The sequence below is a fragment of the Pongo abelii genome, chromosome 8, assembly GCF_028885655.2.
Source record: "Pongo abelii isolate AG06213 chromosome 8, NHGRI_mPonAbe1-v2.0_pri, whole genome shotgun sequence".
Taxonomy (NCBI): domain Eukaryota; kingdom Metazoa; phylum Chordata; class Mammalia; order Primates; family Hominidae; genus Pongo; species Pongo abelii.
In genome coordinates this window covers 130,590,712-130,606,677 of record NC_071993.2, presented here as the reverse complement: position 1 = coordinate 130,606,677, position 15,966 = coordinate 130,590,712, and the positions used below count along the sequence as shown (strand labels likewise).

General features: G+C 47.3%; 1 long non-coding RNA gene across 4 annotated transcripts in view; it reads right to left on the bottom strand.

Annotated features, from left to right (window-relative positions):
- Positions 1–15,966, bottom strand: part of LOC129048380 (uncharacterized) — a 71,286-nt gene that overhangs the window by 24,821 nt on the left and 30,499 nt on the right. For 2 of the 4 annotated variants that reach the window (XR_010141636.1, XR_008510679.2), the window contains exons 3-4: positions 9,337–9,503; positions 4,919–5,473 (exon numbers count right to left, since the gene is read on the bottom strand). This is a non-coding gene — a long non-coding RNA (uncharacterized LOC129048380). Of the gene's footprint in view, positions 1–2,898; positions 3,485–4,918; positions 5,474–9,336; positions 9,504–15,966 lie in introns of those variants that run through there. The other 2 variants (XR_008510680.2, XR_010141635.1) reach the window with 2 other exon arrangements.

The following is a 15,966-nucleotide window of genomic DNA, read 5'->3' as shown; positions in this document are numbered from 1 at the left end:
CCTTCAGGAGGACACTGGGCCATGGGGGGGTCGGCACCTAGCCTCTGTGGATGTCAGAGAGCCGGGGACCCTACAGGGATGCCAGTCCCGGGTAGGTGGCCTGTCCTGTCCTATGCCCAGCATTCACAGCCCTCAAGGACTGCGGCAGCACAGGACAGGGCAGCATTGCCTCTGGGGGCAAAGTCACCAGGACACCCTCCCTCTGAGGCTCTGGAAAAGATGTTCCAGCTGCTCAGAATCATGGAGAACTCCAGAAGGCCCCAAGTTTGGGGTTCCCAGGAAATGGAGTTTCAGAGAGGGCAAGTCGCTACTTCACGCTTTCACCCCGGAAGGTAGAGACAGGTCTAAACATCTTTGCCCTTTGCCACACTTCCATCCCTGTCCGTAACACACAAACGTGGCCACCTTGGGCTGCTGGCTGCGGACCTCATGGGAGGCAGGATTGTCATAATGAGGGGCTGGGTCTTTGGGACATAAAAACTGGGTGCTCCTTATGTCGAGAGCCCACATTTCAACAGGAAGGAGACCTCCTCCTCCTCTGCACTCATTTCATAACCTTTTACTTCTTAATTACATAAGAAATATATGTGTATTGCTGAAAAATTAGAATGAAAAAGATGAGCAAAAGAAAATAGAACTCAGCAGCAATCTTGCTGTCAAGGAAAAATGACTATGACATTGTGCAAGGTCTCTCCCAAGACCACGTGTTTATACAGCCACAGTATATATATACACATACATATTTACAAATATGCACATACTATACTATAGAGATTTTCATGGCATGGAATATACTGCAATATCATCTTCGTGGATATCATTTTTGTGGCTGCGTAATCTTCTAATGAATATATCTGCCACAGTTTATTCAACAGATCTCCTGTTATTGAGTATCTAAGTTGTTTCCAATATTTGCCATGAAAAGAACCCTACAAGGAGCATCCTTAAAGCTAAACATTCATATGTACTCTGAGCACTTTTTTAGGAGCCCTGTAGTTCAGCTGCCAATTTCATTAATCAATAATTATTGGGGCATGGAAAAATAAAGGGGAGCAATATCTGTCTCTGCATTTAGAATCACAACTGGGGGTCTGTATCTGAATATCTGGGGGTGGTTCTAACAGATAAATTTCTTTATTTTAGAGCTACTGTTAACTCTGGAGATAATTGCTGTAAAGAACAGCAAAAAGTTGTCCTGAGGGAGATTTAGTTCTTCTTGGGTCAAGGCCAGCATTATTTCACTATTAATGAATTACCTGGCTGGGCATGGTGACTCACACCTGTAATCCCAACATTTTGGGAGGCCGAGGCAGGCGGATCACCTGAGGTCAGGAGTTCGAGACCAGCCTGGCCAACATGATGAAATCCCGTCTGTACAAAAAATACAAAAATTAGCCAGGCATGGTGACACATGCCTGTAGTCCCAGCTACTTGGGAGACTGAGGCAGAAGAATCTCTCGAACCCAGGAGGTAGAGGGTTGCAGTAAGCTGAGATCGTGCCACTGCACTCCAGCCTGGGTGACAGAGCAAGACTCCATCACAAAAAAAAAAAAAAGAAAAGAAAACAAAATGAACTACCCTTAATTGACAGTTTCTATCTTAGTACAAATTGCAAAATATTAATGCAATGGTGTTAGAAAGGGGAAACTATGCAAAAAAAAAATCCTCATTCAGACTGAGTACAAACCCAAAACACCTTAGACTTTGGCACCCACAAAATCAAAGCTAACAATGGGTTCATTTTCATTTTTAAAAAGTCATTTACTATATACCCATAAAAAGTAGTGTTTTTAAAAAGTCCTCAATGGTTCTTTTGCCTTGGGTGGGGCCAGAAACTGCAGTGTCTCCAGGATAACTTTGTTTAGTTATTAATAGCAATCAGTGGACTTCTCTTTACATTCCATGTAAATAAAGGTGGTATCACTGGGCAGACTAGCCTGAAGCCTGGAATTCCCCTGAGCCCTGGATCAGTTAGGTAGGAGGGGAAGAGTGCAAATTTCTAAATGTCAGTAGCAGAGAGAGAAATGGAGAAGAAGGTTGTGTACTTACAGAGAGAAAGGAACTGTCCAGAAATCTTGGGTGATGGAACAAGTCAAATTCAGGGCTAGCCCAAACTGGCTTCAAACACTGCCTTAATTATGCAGGTCATTGTACAACTCTCTCCTTGGACCATCTAGACAAGGCCAGTAACCCCAGCCAGCCCCAGCCCTGGAAATGTGACCTGCAATTGAGCTTATGTGATTTCAAGGTCTTTCTAGGGATTCTCTACTTCTCTTTGAGAAGTAGCACTTGGCTATTTAATACCTACTGTTCGATCCTTTCAAGAAAGTAAAAAGGTCGCAAGTAAGAATAAAGGTAGGGAGGAAGCAGAAGGGGCTGGCTATCTTCAGGAGCACTGGTAAGTGAGGAGGCCTTGAATGCAGAATGAGGCCAGAGCCACTCAGAGCTGTCTTCATGGGGCAGAGCAAAGCTTCCTCTTTCTAATGGTGAAGGCATCTCTGAATTTCAGTCAGGCCTAAGCCTCAGAGGAAGTAATAGAGTACCTGGAAGAGATGGATCTCATTCTAATGTACTGAGCTTCCCCTGCTGTAGTGGACACTGTGGTGTGCTGTGGTGTGCTCCTTCAGGACCAAGGCATTCATTCCCTTGGATTCTAGGAGTGTTGGCTGCTGACGACTCACAGCTGAGGCCCTCTCCTGGACTTGCCTTTTGCCAAGGGAACTGCCTTGCCCAGAGTTACATCCTCTCCACAGGGGCAGTTCCCATCCAGAAACTGGCTGATAAGGTGGCACAAGACCAGCCCCTTTGCCTCAATTCAGGATCACTTTGGAGGGCTCCCCAGCTCCAGAGCTCCCTGCCATGGGCTGAGTCCTCTGTCGTGACTGCAGCACGGTTCAGTTCCTCCATCTGCCCAATTCAGCATCCTCCAGTAGCCCACAGGCATTGTTCCCAAGAGCATTCCCAGTAAACCTCCATCTGACAGTATGCTTTCCGGGAACCCCACCTAAGACTCTTGCTCACAATGTTTTTAATACCATTTATTGATCCTAGTCCTTGCCAAGCATGCGAACCACTTTAGTCACTGACCCTTACAAGGTCTCACAAGGTTGGTTTTAACATCTTTTTACAAATGGGGAAAAAAGCACAAGAGAAGCGCTAAAGGTTAAATCATTTGTCTAAGGTCACAAAGGTGGAGTTGGGATTAAAATCCAGATCAGCTCTAAGACTTGGCTTTTCGTAATTCACTGTGTTCTTCAAGGCCCTGCCAAATGCCCCTCTGCCTGCACCTTCAGGATGCCATTCATGATCTCCTTATGATATTCTCATTCTTTCTCTCTCTGTGTATCTTCTTGTTTAGCCTCTCTAGGCATTTGCATTCTACATTCCATATGAATTATAGATCCAGGGTACTTCCAAGCTCCCTGGGAGAGAGCCTGCATCATGCAGACTGGGGATCCGCTGTACTGCCCATCACATTCATTGCCTGGCTCGTGACAGACACACAGGAAATATTTAGCATGTTGAGTTGACTTTTCACACAAGTAGAATCTCTATTTTCTTAGGGTCTCTGGGTATATGGTTTATGAAACTATATGTCTACACTGGGGTCTGCATGACATATTTAATCCTTAGTAGGACACATATCAATGTGATATCTAAGGACTATATAATACCCTGATTCAACTTTGGGGTTTTAATAGAGATTTCTAGAAAAAAAAATAAGAGTTCTCATTGAGGCTTTGAGTGTGACATGATTTCTGAAGACATATGTAAACAAATCCTGGGACATTAGATTCTGAAACAGAGTTCAATCCTAAAGGCCCAACATGACCACTACATTGAAGAATAAAAAAATCTCTCCATCTCCATCTCCGGCATCAGAAGACCCAATCACAGCTTATTACCTGGTGAAGCCACCAATCTCCAGCTGGTTTCCCGTAACTCATGTTTTCCCTTGTGGAAAATCATCATCACCACCATCTTTACCATCATCAACCAAGTCCTTGCCATGTGCCAGGCATGGAGCTAAGCGTTGTTGAGACATTATATCATTTGGTCCTCCTAGTAACCTTCTAAAGTGAGTACCATTGTGAGTCCCATTTTAAGAATAAAGAGGCCAGGCGTGGTCACTCATGCCTGTAATCCCAGCATTTTGGGAGGCTGAGGCAGGTGGATAACTTGAGATCAGGAGTTCGAGATCAGCCTGGCCAACACAGTGAAACCCTGTTTCTACTAAAAATACAAAAATTAGCCAGGCATGGTACCGTGTACCTGTAGTCCCAGCTACTTGGGAGGCTGAGGCAGGAAAATCACTTGAACCCAGGAGGCAGACATTGTAGTGAGCCGCGATCACACCACTGCACTCCAGCCTGGGTGACAGAGTGAGACCCCATTTCAAAAATAATAATAATAATAATTTAAAAAAGGAGTAGGCAAAGCAAATTGCCTAGTTACACCCTTGGAAAAGGGGAAGAGCTAGGGATCAAAGCCAAGACTACTACAGCTGAGAACTAAACAGACTCCCTGAGATGGCAGAAACACAGCAGTCCCTAAGTGATGAGCTGGGATTCTTACCCCCAGAGTTCCTAAATAACCAATAAACACCAAATGAATAATGATTCTGTCACACACTTTTTTGCTAATTCTTTTTTTAAAAAAAATCTTTGGTTTTTTGTTTGTTTGTTTTTGAGGCAAGGTCTCACTCTGTCACCCAGGCTGGAGTGCAGTGGTGAGATCTTGGCTCACAACAACCACCACCTCCCAGGCTCAAGCGATCCTCCCACTTCAGCCTCCTGAGGACCTGGGACTACAGGTGCAAGCCACCACCAAGCCTGGCTAATTTTTGTATTTTTTTGTAGAAACAGGGTTTTGCCAAGCTTTGGGAACCTGGAGCTTTTATAATAGACAATAAGCCTACCTGAACTTTGACTAGGCGGACATCAAAAGTAGGATAAAATCTCAGATGCTCCACAGTTCTTGAACATTTCCTCCATCCTGGAGCAGCAGAAACTCCCCCAGACTGAAAGTTCCAGTAAGGTCTTTCTGGGAGGTGTCACCCATGGCAACGACAGCTGTGAGGTCATTGCCTCTGACACTTTCTTCACCACTAGTCATCCCAAGAGGAAAACAATAAGAGGGAGGAAAAGAAACTCTTACAGGTGGAAGAATAAAAAATAAAAATAATGCTGTTGATGCTGATGATGAGGAGGATGAGGAAAATAATATCAACAAGGAAGACAACAGCAAGGTGGATGATGATGATGACAAAGGGCTGATGATGACATTGATGAGGCTGATGATGACATTCATGAGGCTGATGATGACACTGATGAGGTTGATGATGATGACAATAAGGCTGATGATGTCGATGAGGATGATAGTGATGACAATAATTTCCAGAGCAGCCACCATTTGCTGAGCTTTTCCTGCCTGGTGAGCACACACATTGTTTCACTGAATATTCATAATATGCCTGCAAGGTAAAAAACTCCATATTCTCTCACTTCCTTTAAAAATCTTTATTCTACTCTGTCTTTTTAAACCACCACTCTGTGCTAATTACAATATGTAATCTCGACCCCAACAACACATTCCTGGACCCCTTACCTTGGTCTATTTTTCCCCCACTACACTGATCACCTTCTAACATGCTATGTGGCTTACTATGTTTATTGTTGATGGTCTCTCTCTCTCTCCCAGCTGGAATGGAAGCTCCATGAGAACCTGGATTTTTGTGTGTTTTATTCACTGTTGCATGCCAAATATGCAAAAGGGTGCCTGGTCATAACAGACCTTCAACAAATATTAAATACATAAATGAACTTAGCTTTATGTGTTTTGGGGAAATGTCACAACCTCCCCGGACTTTAGATTCCATGGCCTTAAAATGAGAGCTTGGCGGCATCTATGGCTTGACCCGTTCCTGAAATCCTGGAGCGCCACAGATGTCTGTGCATTAATCTTCCTATATCATTACTTGACAGAGTCATCATTTTACTTTTGTCAACTGTTTCAGGTTGGATTTTATTCCTTAATCATTCACTCGTTCATTTAACCAATTAAGCATTTTCGAGTTCTTCTGGACCTAAGCACTGTCAGTGAGCAGTTCCAGCAGACACCAGGAGCACGTGGGGTGGAAGTGGTGCTTGTCATAATGAGGTTCTGAAATTCTGACAGGTGAGAGAGAGCTGCCACCTCCCCAGCTGGCTTCAGCTGTGCAGGAAGTGTGGAGCCAGGAGGCCCTCAGAACATTTTGCTTCCATGGATTTGAAGTACTAGGGAGTCACGGGGCCTGGATTCTGTGGGGTCTTTGGCTCTGGGTTCTCTTTCCCTCTCAATCCCCCACTTTTATTGCCCCCTACTGACACATACTCATCTTACTTCTAAGCAGATGTCTATCTCATTGACACACTGAATTTGGATATGGTTGCACACTGGAGCAGAAGGAGGTGAGGGTTTAGGGTTCTGGTGTGCAGTAGGATATTCAATTCAACAGTCACATAGATAAAGAAACTCCTGAGTGCATGACTCTGTTCTGAGTGTTGGGAATACAAAGATGGCTCAAGGTGCAGTATCAACCATCACAGACTCGTAGTGGGAGGCAGGTTTATAAGTAAAGAATCCACTTTGGGAGGCTGAGACGGGCGGATCATGAGGTCAGGAGATCGAGACCATACTAGCTAACACGGTGAAACCCCGTTCCTACTAAAAATACAAAAAAATTAGCTGGGCGTGGTGGCGGGTCCTGTAGTCCCAGCTACGCAGGAGGCTGAGGCAGGAGAATGGCGTGAACCCAGGAGACAGAGCTTGCAGTGAGCCGAGATCACGCCACTGCACTCCAGCCTGGGCAACACAGCGAGACTCCGTCTCAAAAAAATAAAATAAAATAAAATAAAATAAAAAATAAGTAAAGAATCACAAAACAACGCCGTGAGTGCTTGATCTTGCAGGGGGTAATGTCATTCAGAGAAGAGAGACAGCCAGGGAGCATGCTTCTGCCAGGACATCCACCATAGTCCACAAGAAGGGATTTTCAAGATGGGTCCCAAAAAAGTGATTCGCAGATTGCCAAGTGGGGAAGTGTGGTGGGGAGGACAAAAAGTGGTCTGATAAAGGGAGTCAGTGGCTGTGAAGGCCTGGAGAGAGGAGGGCTTGCCAGGTTCAGAGGATATGCACTTGGTGTGGAGCTGGAGCACAGGGAGGTAAGAAGGAGGCTCCATCCCTGGGATTCAGCCCAGCATGTGTCACATAATGGTGCTTAATAAATATTGATTGAAAGAGTAGATGAAGAAATAAAATGGGAAGAAAATACCTGCCACACAGAAGAGCTGCAAATTTTAAGACCCTATCTTGTTTACCAATCAGGCTCCTCTGTTGAGAATTCAGGTCCCTTGAGACAAAGTCTGGGTCATGCTCTCTACGGAGCATCAGTTTCCAGCTCAGGCCTGGCAACCTGGGCCCTTGCACAGAAGACACAGGGAGGGTGACATGTCTCCCTCTGTGCCTGTCCACGCAAAGCCACCCTTGGCAGGCCTGGGGGCTTTCAGAGGCCTGTGGAGCAGGGAGTAACGCCATTCAGTGAAGAGACGCAGGCAGCAAAGTTCTTGGTTCTGCCACAGTTCACTTGAAAGAGACCACACATTTTATGGTGTCTGGGGCCCCACATGGTCAAGCTCTGAGCTGGTTAGGTTGGCGGCTGCAGCACCTGCACTATAAATTGTGATGTGTGATGGGTTTTCCAACCCCCAATTTCCTCTCCCCTCAAATGAGACAGAGGATCCACCTAGCCCAGAGTTAGTCACCATTTGGATTGGAAGCCTAACTTAAGAGACCCCCAGGCTAGGAAGCAGGTTACATTCTATTTAGTGCTCACTGAGCTCCTCTTAATATCCCGGTCAGTACAGAACAGAGCTGGGTATGCAGTCAGGAGAAATGGCAACAGATGGAAATCTCCACTCCCTTGTGGAGGCTGGAATCCCTTTGACTGAAAATAGGAAGGGATGGGATCCTGGGTGGTTATGGGTGGTCTCCCCACCACCCAGCAGGAGGCGAGCTAGCAGCCGTCCCCACCTGCCCATGTGCCCCTGGGAAGGCGAGAACAGCGCCGGGAGAAAAACAGCCAGAGGACTCAGGCTGCCCGAGTCTAATCCTAGAGCTTCCTCAAGCTGGATCCCTGGATAGTCACTGCCTATGTTGGGCCTCAGTTTCCCCCTCTGTGCAATGGAGGTTAGACAACCTCCAAGGCTCATTCTGGCTTTGGAATTGAATGAACCCTTGGGCAGTGACTGAGGTGCTAGAGAGTACTTAGTGCACAGAGACGGCTCACGGTCTGCTTCTCAGCAAGGGCTGCCTCTCGCTTTCACCAGGCATGACAGTGCCACTGAATGGGGCTGTGCTGGCTGGAATAAGCCACCATGGAGGTGGAGGGTGATGGCAAGATGGTGTGGGGCCCAAACCTCCAAGTCTAGCATCTGTTGGAGCCCGGGGGAGGGGTAAGCAGCAATCAGGCAGGTGGAGAAGGCACTCGGGGAGACCGGGGAGCCCTGGGTGCTGGCTCCAGGAACCCACATCTGTAGCACCTCTGACTTGGGACAGCAAAGAGTAGGGGCAGGCCGGGCACGGTGGCTCAAGCCTGTAATCCCAGCACTTTGGGAGGCCAAGGTGGGCAGATCACGAGGTCAGGAGATCAAGATCATCTTGGCTAACACGGTGAAACCCCATCTCTACTAAAAATACAAAAAATTAGCCAGGCGTGGTGGTGGGCGCCTGTAGTCCCAGCTACTCGGGAGGCTGAGGCAGGAGAATGGCATGAACCCGGGAGGCGGAGCTTGCGGTGAGCCGAGATCATGCCACTGCACTCCAGCCTGGGTGACAGAGTGAGACTCCGTCTCAAAAAAAAAAAAAAAAACAAAACAGGGGCAGGGGGAGACTGCCCCTGGGAAAGCATCGTGGGGAGGGGTCCCCATTAGTTACCTAGAAAACAAGTTGGCTTTGGGGCCTGTGTCAGGGACTTTCCAGGCCCACCGTCCCCACCTCTGGTGGCTTCCCATGTGGGGAAGCTGTGTTCTACTCAACAGCATCTGCACTTCCTGAAATGTATGTCTAAAAACTGGGCACCCCTCATTAGAAAGCCTTGGGGGAGAGGAGTAATGGAGACTCAGCTGCCTTTCCTTGCCATTAACCTTGAGTCCAGGTAGGAGCACAAGGCCCACTGGCCGAGCAGGTTCTGGGGACCGCCCTGCGTGCAGGAGCTCTCTGTGTAGCATAAAGCCACGTGGGTGAAGCCTGAGCCCCATGCTCATCCCGCCTTGGTCTTCCCATTCCATTTGTTCTCACCTTAATTCTGGGCCAGGGGTGCAGGCACGAATGTGTTCCCTGGTGGAACCTGCTGGGGGCCCCCTAGGCTGCTGGTGTCCACCCCCAGTATGAAGGGCCTGGGTGGGTCTGCAGTCCCCTCTTTCAGTGGAAAGTTTCTTCGTCTTCACCTCTGCTCTTTTCTGTCACTGTTTTGATCAAACACATGTAATTTATGGACTATGATATACTGCACTTCAGAATTGATTTTTGTGCTCAACTGGTGTAAAACATTTTTGGTGACTAATGCCTCCGGGTGAGATATTTTTTCATTATTGATGTGTGCATGGGGCTTTTGTCCCCACGTCGTGGGGACTTCTGGCCAGGGTCACTCCCTGGTTCCCTGCAGCAGGAACACTCAGCCAAAGGCGAGGCAGCCTTTTGAACTAAAGAAAATATTAATTTAAGACATTGTTTCAACATGAAATTACAGGAGCCTTCAGAACTCCCCGTTTGTTTGATTCAGGGCTGAGTTGCACATAGTGTCTTTAGGGCGAAGACTGGCCAACTTACAAAAAGTTTGTTGCCAGTGAACTAACAGAAAGAATTCTGCAAGGGCCCCCAGAGCTTCAATTCCCTCACACAATCATTTCCAGTTGATTTGCCTGGAAAATCTCTTGTTGGAGAAAGAAAAGCAAAAATAGCCCTGTTGCATCTTTGCTACCAAATCCGGCTGGGCAGTTACTGGTTTGTTATTCCTGAAGCAAGAACTGGGCCTCGTGGTCTGCCAAGTGTGAATGCACTTATGAGACCATAGGAACAAATGGATTTGAGGCTTCCTGGAAAATATGAATCCTGTGGTCATGATACATGTGACATTCCAACAAGAGCTCCCACTAATCCAGTGCCATGTGCCTTGGGAAATCTGTGGTCAAAGTGGCATTAGTCCCATTTTACAGATTAAAAAACTGAGGCCCAGGTCCTTCAGATAGGAAGGGGGTGGTAGAGGTGAGAGTCCAAGTGTTTCTGACCCCAAACCACACACTGTCCCGTTCCACCTGGCTGCCTGCCTGTCTGGGCTGGGCTGTCCTCTGATGCCAGGATGGCCCAAGCTTCCCTCCCAGCTGAGTTCATATACACAACTCAGCAAACAGTTCCCATCCCCTTCTGCTCCTCTGGGTAGTACTGGGCAGGGTTTAGTCATTGGAAATGAAAATCTGAAGGGTAGGTTTGCAGCTTCTAAAGGGGTCGGACTTCATAGGGAGTTTGGTGAGCAGAGTCCACGTTTTCATCAGGCACAGGGCTCAGGACAACCTTTAAGGGTCCAAGAAAGTGTTTTCATTTTTATTTATCTTAAAATTCAAAGAAAGAAAGAAATATAAGAATAATGAATGCATAATAAAACATCAAGCCTGGATTATATTCATCTTTAGACCAATGCAGTTGTGAAACAAAATGTTAATTTTTTTATGGAGAAAGGGTTTCTGAAGACAAAAGTGTCTAGGGCCCCTGAAAGTCATAACACAGCCCAGACCAGGAGGCAGGACAAGTAGAGGCATGGCCCTGGGTGTCACGTTGAGCACGTGGGGCAGGCGCACAGAGAGGGTTGGTAAGTACCATGGATCTGGGCTCCTGAATGCTGGGCTGGTCTCCCCTTCCCCAAATCCTTCTCCTCCCCCAGTGCTGAAGAGCTTCCCTGGATAAAGGAGAGAGCCCTAGAGCCCCCACAGAGCAGACGACCTCTGCACAGGGTCTTTGGCATCCTAGAAGGCCCTGGTTCCTCACCCTCTGGCTTTTCCACTCACTAATCCCACCAGGAAGTGAGGTTAACCTTGAGGGGGGCTGAGACAGATGCCTCCAAAGAAGCCAGTCCTGACCCCATGCAAGCTGCTCACCCCCACCATAAGGGACAGTCCTTCCCCCACAAAACCTGCTCATCCTCACCGTAAGGGACAGTCCTGACCCCATACAAGCTGCCTATCCCCACCATAAGGGACCATATGGCACTTCATCTTCTTAGCTAATGGCAAATAACAGCATCTTAGAGATAACCTACAAAACCCCCTCATTTCACAGATGGGGAAACTGAGGTCCCATGGGGAAAGGAACTCAGCCAAGAGGAGTTGTCTCTGCATTTCTAGAAGACCCTCTCCTTTCATATCCCTGCCTGCAGAAGATTAGCCTCCATTTCACATGGATCTTTTAGTGATGGTTGCTTGGGCTCATCAGAAAGGCTTCCTGGCAAACAAAATAAAACAAAGTGATTCACTGTCTTTTATCCCCTGCCCACATTCACATCTTCCTGCCAGGCAGAGTGCTGAGCCCAGGGCCCTCCAGCGGGTGTGGGGACCAGAGGCTCCGATGACATAATCAGGGATGGGGCACTTTCTCCACAGGTGCCATTTATTTTCAAGCATCCGTTCGATCCCTGCCGAGGGATGAAAACCACAGTGTCAACTGCCTTCAACTCCACTCCTTTGGAGGCCTGTTTGGTATTAACATCAAAGCATTCTGCATATTTATCATTCCTCCCTCGGCATTAAGCAAGACGTCTGACAGGCACACAAAAGCGCCATAGTTTCCACTTGGACTCCAGAAAGGCATCAGCAGGTTCAAACCCAAGTTGAAAATTCCCTCAAATAGGTATATTTTCTTTACTGGAAACCTGGGAAGGATTATCACTTAGCATCCTCTCCAAAATCAATTTACATCCACTTACCAGTTGCTTCTGGTATAAAATAAAGGAGCTTACGATTCATCATTCAGGATTTAATCAGTGACACCCAGCTAGCTCTGATGAGAACATTTCTGGGGTGGAGGATGGGTTAACAGACAATACCCTGTCTTTGGTCTTACTTTTTTTTTCAAGAGCAATCATGCCTACTCTTTGAAATATAATGGGAACATGTTAAAATATAGATTCAAGTAGTATCTGACAAAGGAAAATATTCAACACTGGTTGTGCTCAAAGTACTTAAGTTTTCTTTGAAAAGTTAAGAAAAGGGCAGCAATCTGGAACTTTGGGAAAAAATAAGCGTGCATTTGTTCATGAAAGAAACATGAATAGAAACAATTTATATCATGAGTGATAATTTTCTTACTTCATATCAAAACTTCGTCCTGATTATTGATATGTGCATGAATGTGTTGGCTTTGCCTCCAGTGACAGCAAACAAAGCTTGTATAACTTTCAGGTTTTTTTTTTTAATATGCTGGTGGACTCTTTAATGTGCTGGAACCTAGCAGGGGGAGCCCTAACGAGGGGCTTCCCGGCTTATGCATCTGAGCACTGATCCTCGGTGCTATGGCTTTTATCCTCTGCTCATGGTGGGACCCATGATTTCCAGGTGATTGACAAGAGCTGTGAGTGTTTCAGTAAGGTGCTTGGGTTTCCTAAGGAAGCTGAGTTTGAATATGGCCCAGCTATAGACTGTGGCCACAGTGGCTTTTGCCAGTAATGCTGCCAGTGGCTGAGTGTAGCACCTTCACTCTAAAGATGAGGGAACAAAAAATCAGAGCAGAGATGGGACCACCCAGCTCACCTTGCTGGAGAGAAACAGACTGAACCTACTCCCACTTGCAGCCCTGACCATCAGAGAACCCCCATCCTGCATGAGCACCCATCCAAGCAGCTCCCTGGGCAAGATGTTTTGGTGTACCTTAGAGAGGAGGAAGCAAGAGACCCTGAAGGAGTGATTTTCCCAAAGCCACAAGCTAAGTTGGCTGAAGAGCAGGGCTAAATTCCATTTGTCTGTGACCCTGTTGGGAGCTAGTTCATTACACCAGGCTCCACAGGCTCAGCCACGAATGTGGAATATCCTAACAAGGGAACAAGGGAGGCAGGCAAGGCTCAGAGAGCAAAGCCACCAAGGACCCCAATGCTAGTTGTTCATTCATTCATTCATTCATTCATTCGTGCAATAAATATTAACTGAGCACTTGATATATACCCAGCACTGGGTAAAGCCCTAAGGCTATGAAGAAGGAGAGGACATGGGCCTTGCCCTTGTGGACATCCCAAATTACTGGGGGAGACAGGCACATAACACACAGTGCCAGTGAAGTTATGCATGAACCAGGGGCAGGAATGTTTCTCTGCAGTAATCCTGGGAAGAGCACGAGGAACTCGGCTGTGGTTGGCCAGAGAAGCCACACAGCACAGAAGGGAGCTGGGGCTGGAGGGGGAAGGAGTTTGTCAACAGCAGGAGGGGAAAAGCATTCAGGAAATGGCCTGTACAAAGGCCCAGAGGCAGGGATGGACTCAGCTACCCAGAGAATGGGCAAAAGTTCTGTTGAGACCCAGTCAAGGAAGCTCAGGCAGGGAGCGGTTACACAGAAATCCCCCAATCTCAATGGCTCTGCCCAGCAAGGTCTTCTGTCTTGGTTTGGTCTGGTGGTCCTCGTCTGCCTGAAACATGTTGTGGCCTTTGAGGCTTCTGTGGCGGGGGCTGGGGACACACAGCTCTCAACTGCCTTGGCCTGGAAGTGTCATGGGTCACTTTCTCCCATCGCCCATTGGCCAGAACTAGTCATATGACCCAACCTAACTGCAGGAGATGCTGGGAAATGCAGGCAGTGGGTGCATGCATATTTGGTAAGCACCACAGTTTTCCAGCAGAATGCATTAGGAGGAAGGCATAAGGGAGGTAGAGGCGGACGTGGGAAGTGGTGAGAATTGAGCCAGTCAGATGGTAAAGAGTCTTGAGGAGAAACTGAGCCCAGAGAGGTAGCTCAACCTGCCCACAGTCACCTAGAATGTGGCCTCCTGACCTCTAGGCCACCGCCCTTTCCATATCCACAAGAGTCCAAAGCCAGAGGAGCAAGCCTTCTGAGTGGCCAGCATGGGTGTCACCTGCCACTGCAGACAGAGCAAAGGACATGACAGCGTCTCCTCTCCAGAGCAGCCTCGGGGGCCTTGGGTGGATTTTGGATGTCTTCCCCCACCAGGTGAAATGGACCATGGATTGTTTCCTGGTCCATTCTAGCACACTGCAGTTTCACCTTCTCCCACAGGGGCAGCCCAGACCCTGGAGCCAGACGGTTTGGGTTCCAATCCCAGTTTTGCCACAAACTAGCTGGGTAAATTTGGGTAAGTTGCTTAACTTCTCCATGCCTCAGCCCTTCTTCGATAAAACAAAGATAATTGCATCGCCTACCTTCAAGGATATTTTATTATTTGCAAAGCAATAGCTAACTACCTGGCTTCCACAGCATTTGAGTGCTCTAGAAGGTACCTTCCATGCATTATTTCATGTAACCTTCACTTCAAATCTGAGGCAGGTAGTTTAATAGCCCATTTTACAGACAAAGAGACAGAGCTGTATCAGGCCAGTGGCAGCTGAATTTGGAACTTGGGGCTACCTGATGCAAAGCTATTATTCTTTCCACAAAGCCCTATAACCTAGAGACACTGGCTGGCTGGGAGGTCAAGCTTGTCTGGGGTCTTGCATCTTTTTTGTATGGCCTGGGGCAGCCCTGGACCTCTCTGAGTCTCAAATCACAGACTGCGTAACACTCCAGACCAACTTGCTCTCTTTCTTCTTCCAGCTGAGGTACCAAGCATTGTCCCTTAAGAAGGTTTCAGAAGTTGACTTCTTTACAAAGCACATGAATGACCCCGCTCCTCATCCTAACCTCAGGCCCTTGGGTTTTACTGAACAAAATCCTCTGCCATCCTTCCTGATTTTTGTCCCATGATCCCCTATACTTTGCTGGGCTTTGACCTGCCTCTTTAAAATTTGCAATTACCAATAATTCCCTTTGTTGCACCCAAATGCGAACCACCATATTAAATTATTAAATATAAGTGTTTCTGAAATATTTTATCTTGACATGTATCTCCGGAGTCAAATGACCCCAGGCAGTGTTCATAATTAATTTCATCAAAAGGAAAAAAAAAGTGCCGGCAAGGGACTCCCTGAATGACTCCCTGTCCTGGAGAAATACAGCTGACACTTGGCTCGCTTCTCCTTCCCTCCCCTTCCCCAGGACTCCAGGACCAGGGAGCCTGCAGAACTGCTACATCCACAGGAGCTCGGAATTTCAGGCCTGGGGGGAACCCGCGTGATCATTTTGGCAGCTCTTTCTTTTTCTGGCCGAAGAAACAGGCCCAGAGAGGAGTGGTGACCTTCCCAAGGTGGCAGAGACCGAGGGCAGCAGAAAAAGACATGGGGCTGCCCCCAGCCAGGTCACCCACCCCTCACTGTAGCTTGGCCCTCCGCAAGACTCCGAAGCCACCAAATAAGGCTTCTTCCTCCTTTGTGACCTTCAGGACCAGATAGGTTCATTTAAAGGAGTAGGGGAGCAAAACTGCTTCTTAACATAAGAAATGCCCTGAAACAAAGGGCTTTTTGTACCCCTCCCCCACCAAGCTCAGAAAGAGAGATTAAGTTTGAGGAGTCACTTCCAATCAGAAAGCTACCATTTAATTACAATGCGCAGGAAATTACAGAGTGAATGGGCAGACGGGTGATAAGGGACTGCCCTGCAGGATGACAGGCTTGAAATCCAACCACTTCATCACAGAGCTACTTATCACAAGAGGCTGTCTGGAAGGCTGACAATCTGATTGTACTGTCAACTCAATTCATAATTAATATATTTATCAAATTAATTACTGAAAATATCTCCCTGGCGCTCGCCATAAAACAGTGGCTAGCTTCATGGCGGGCT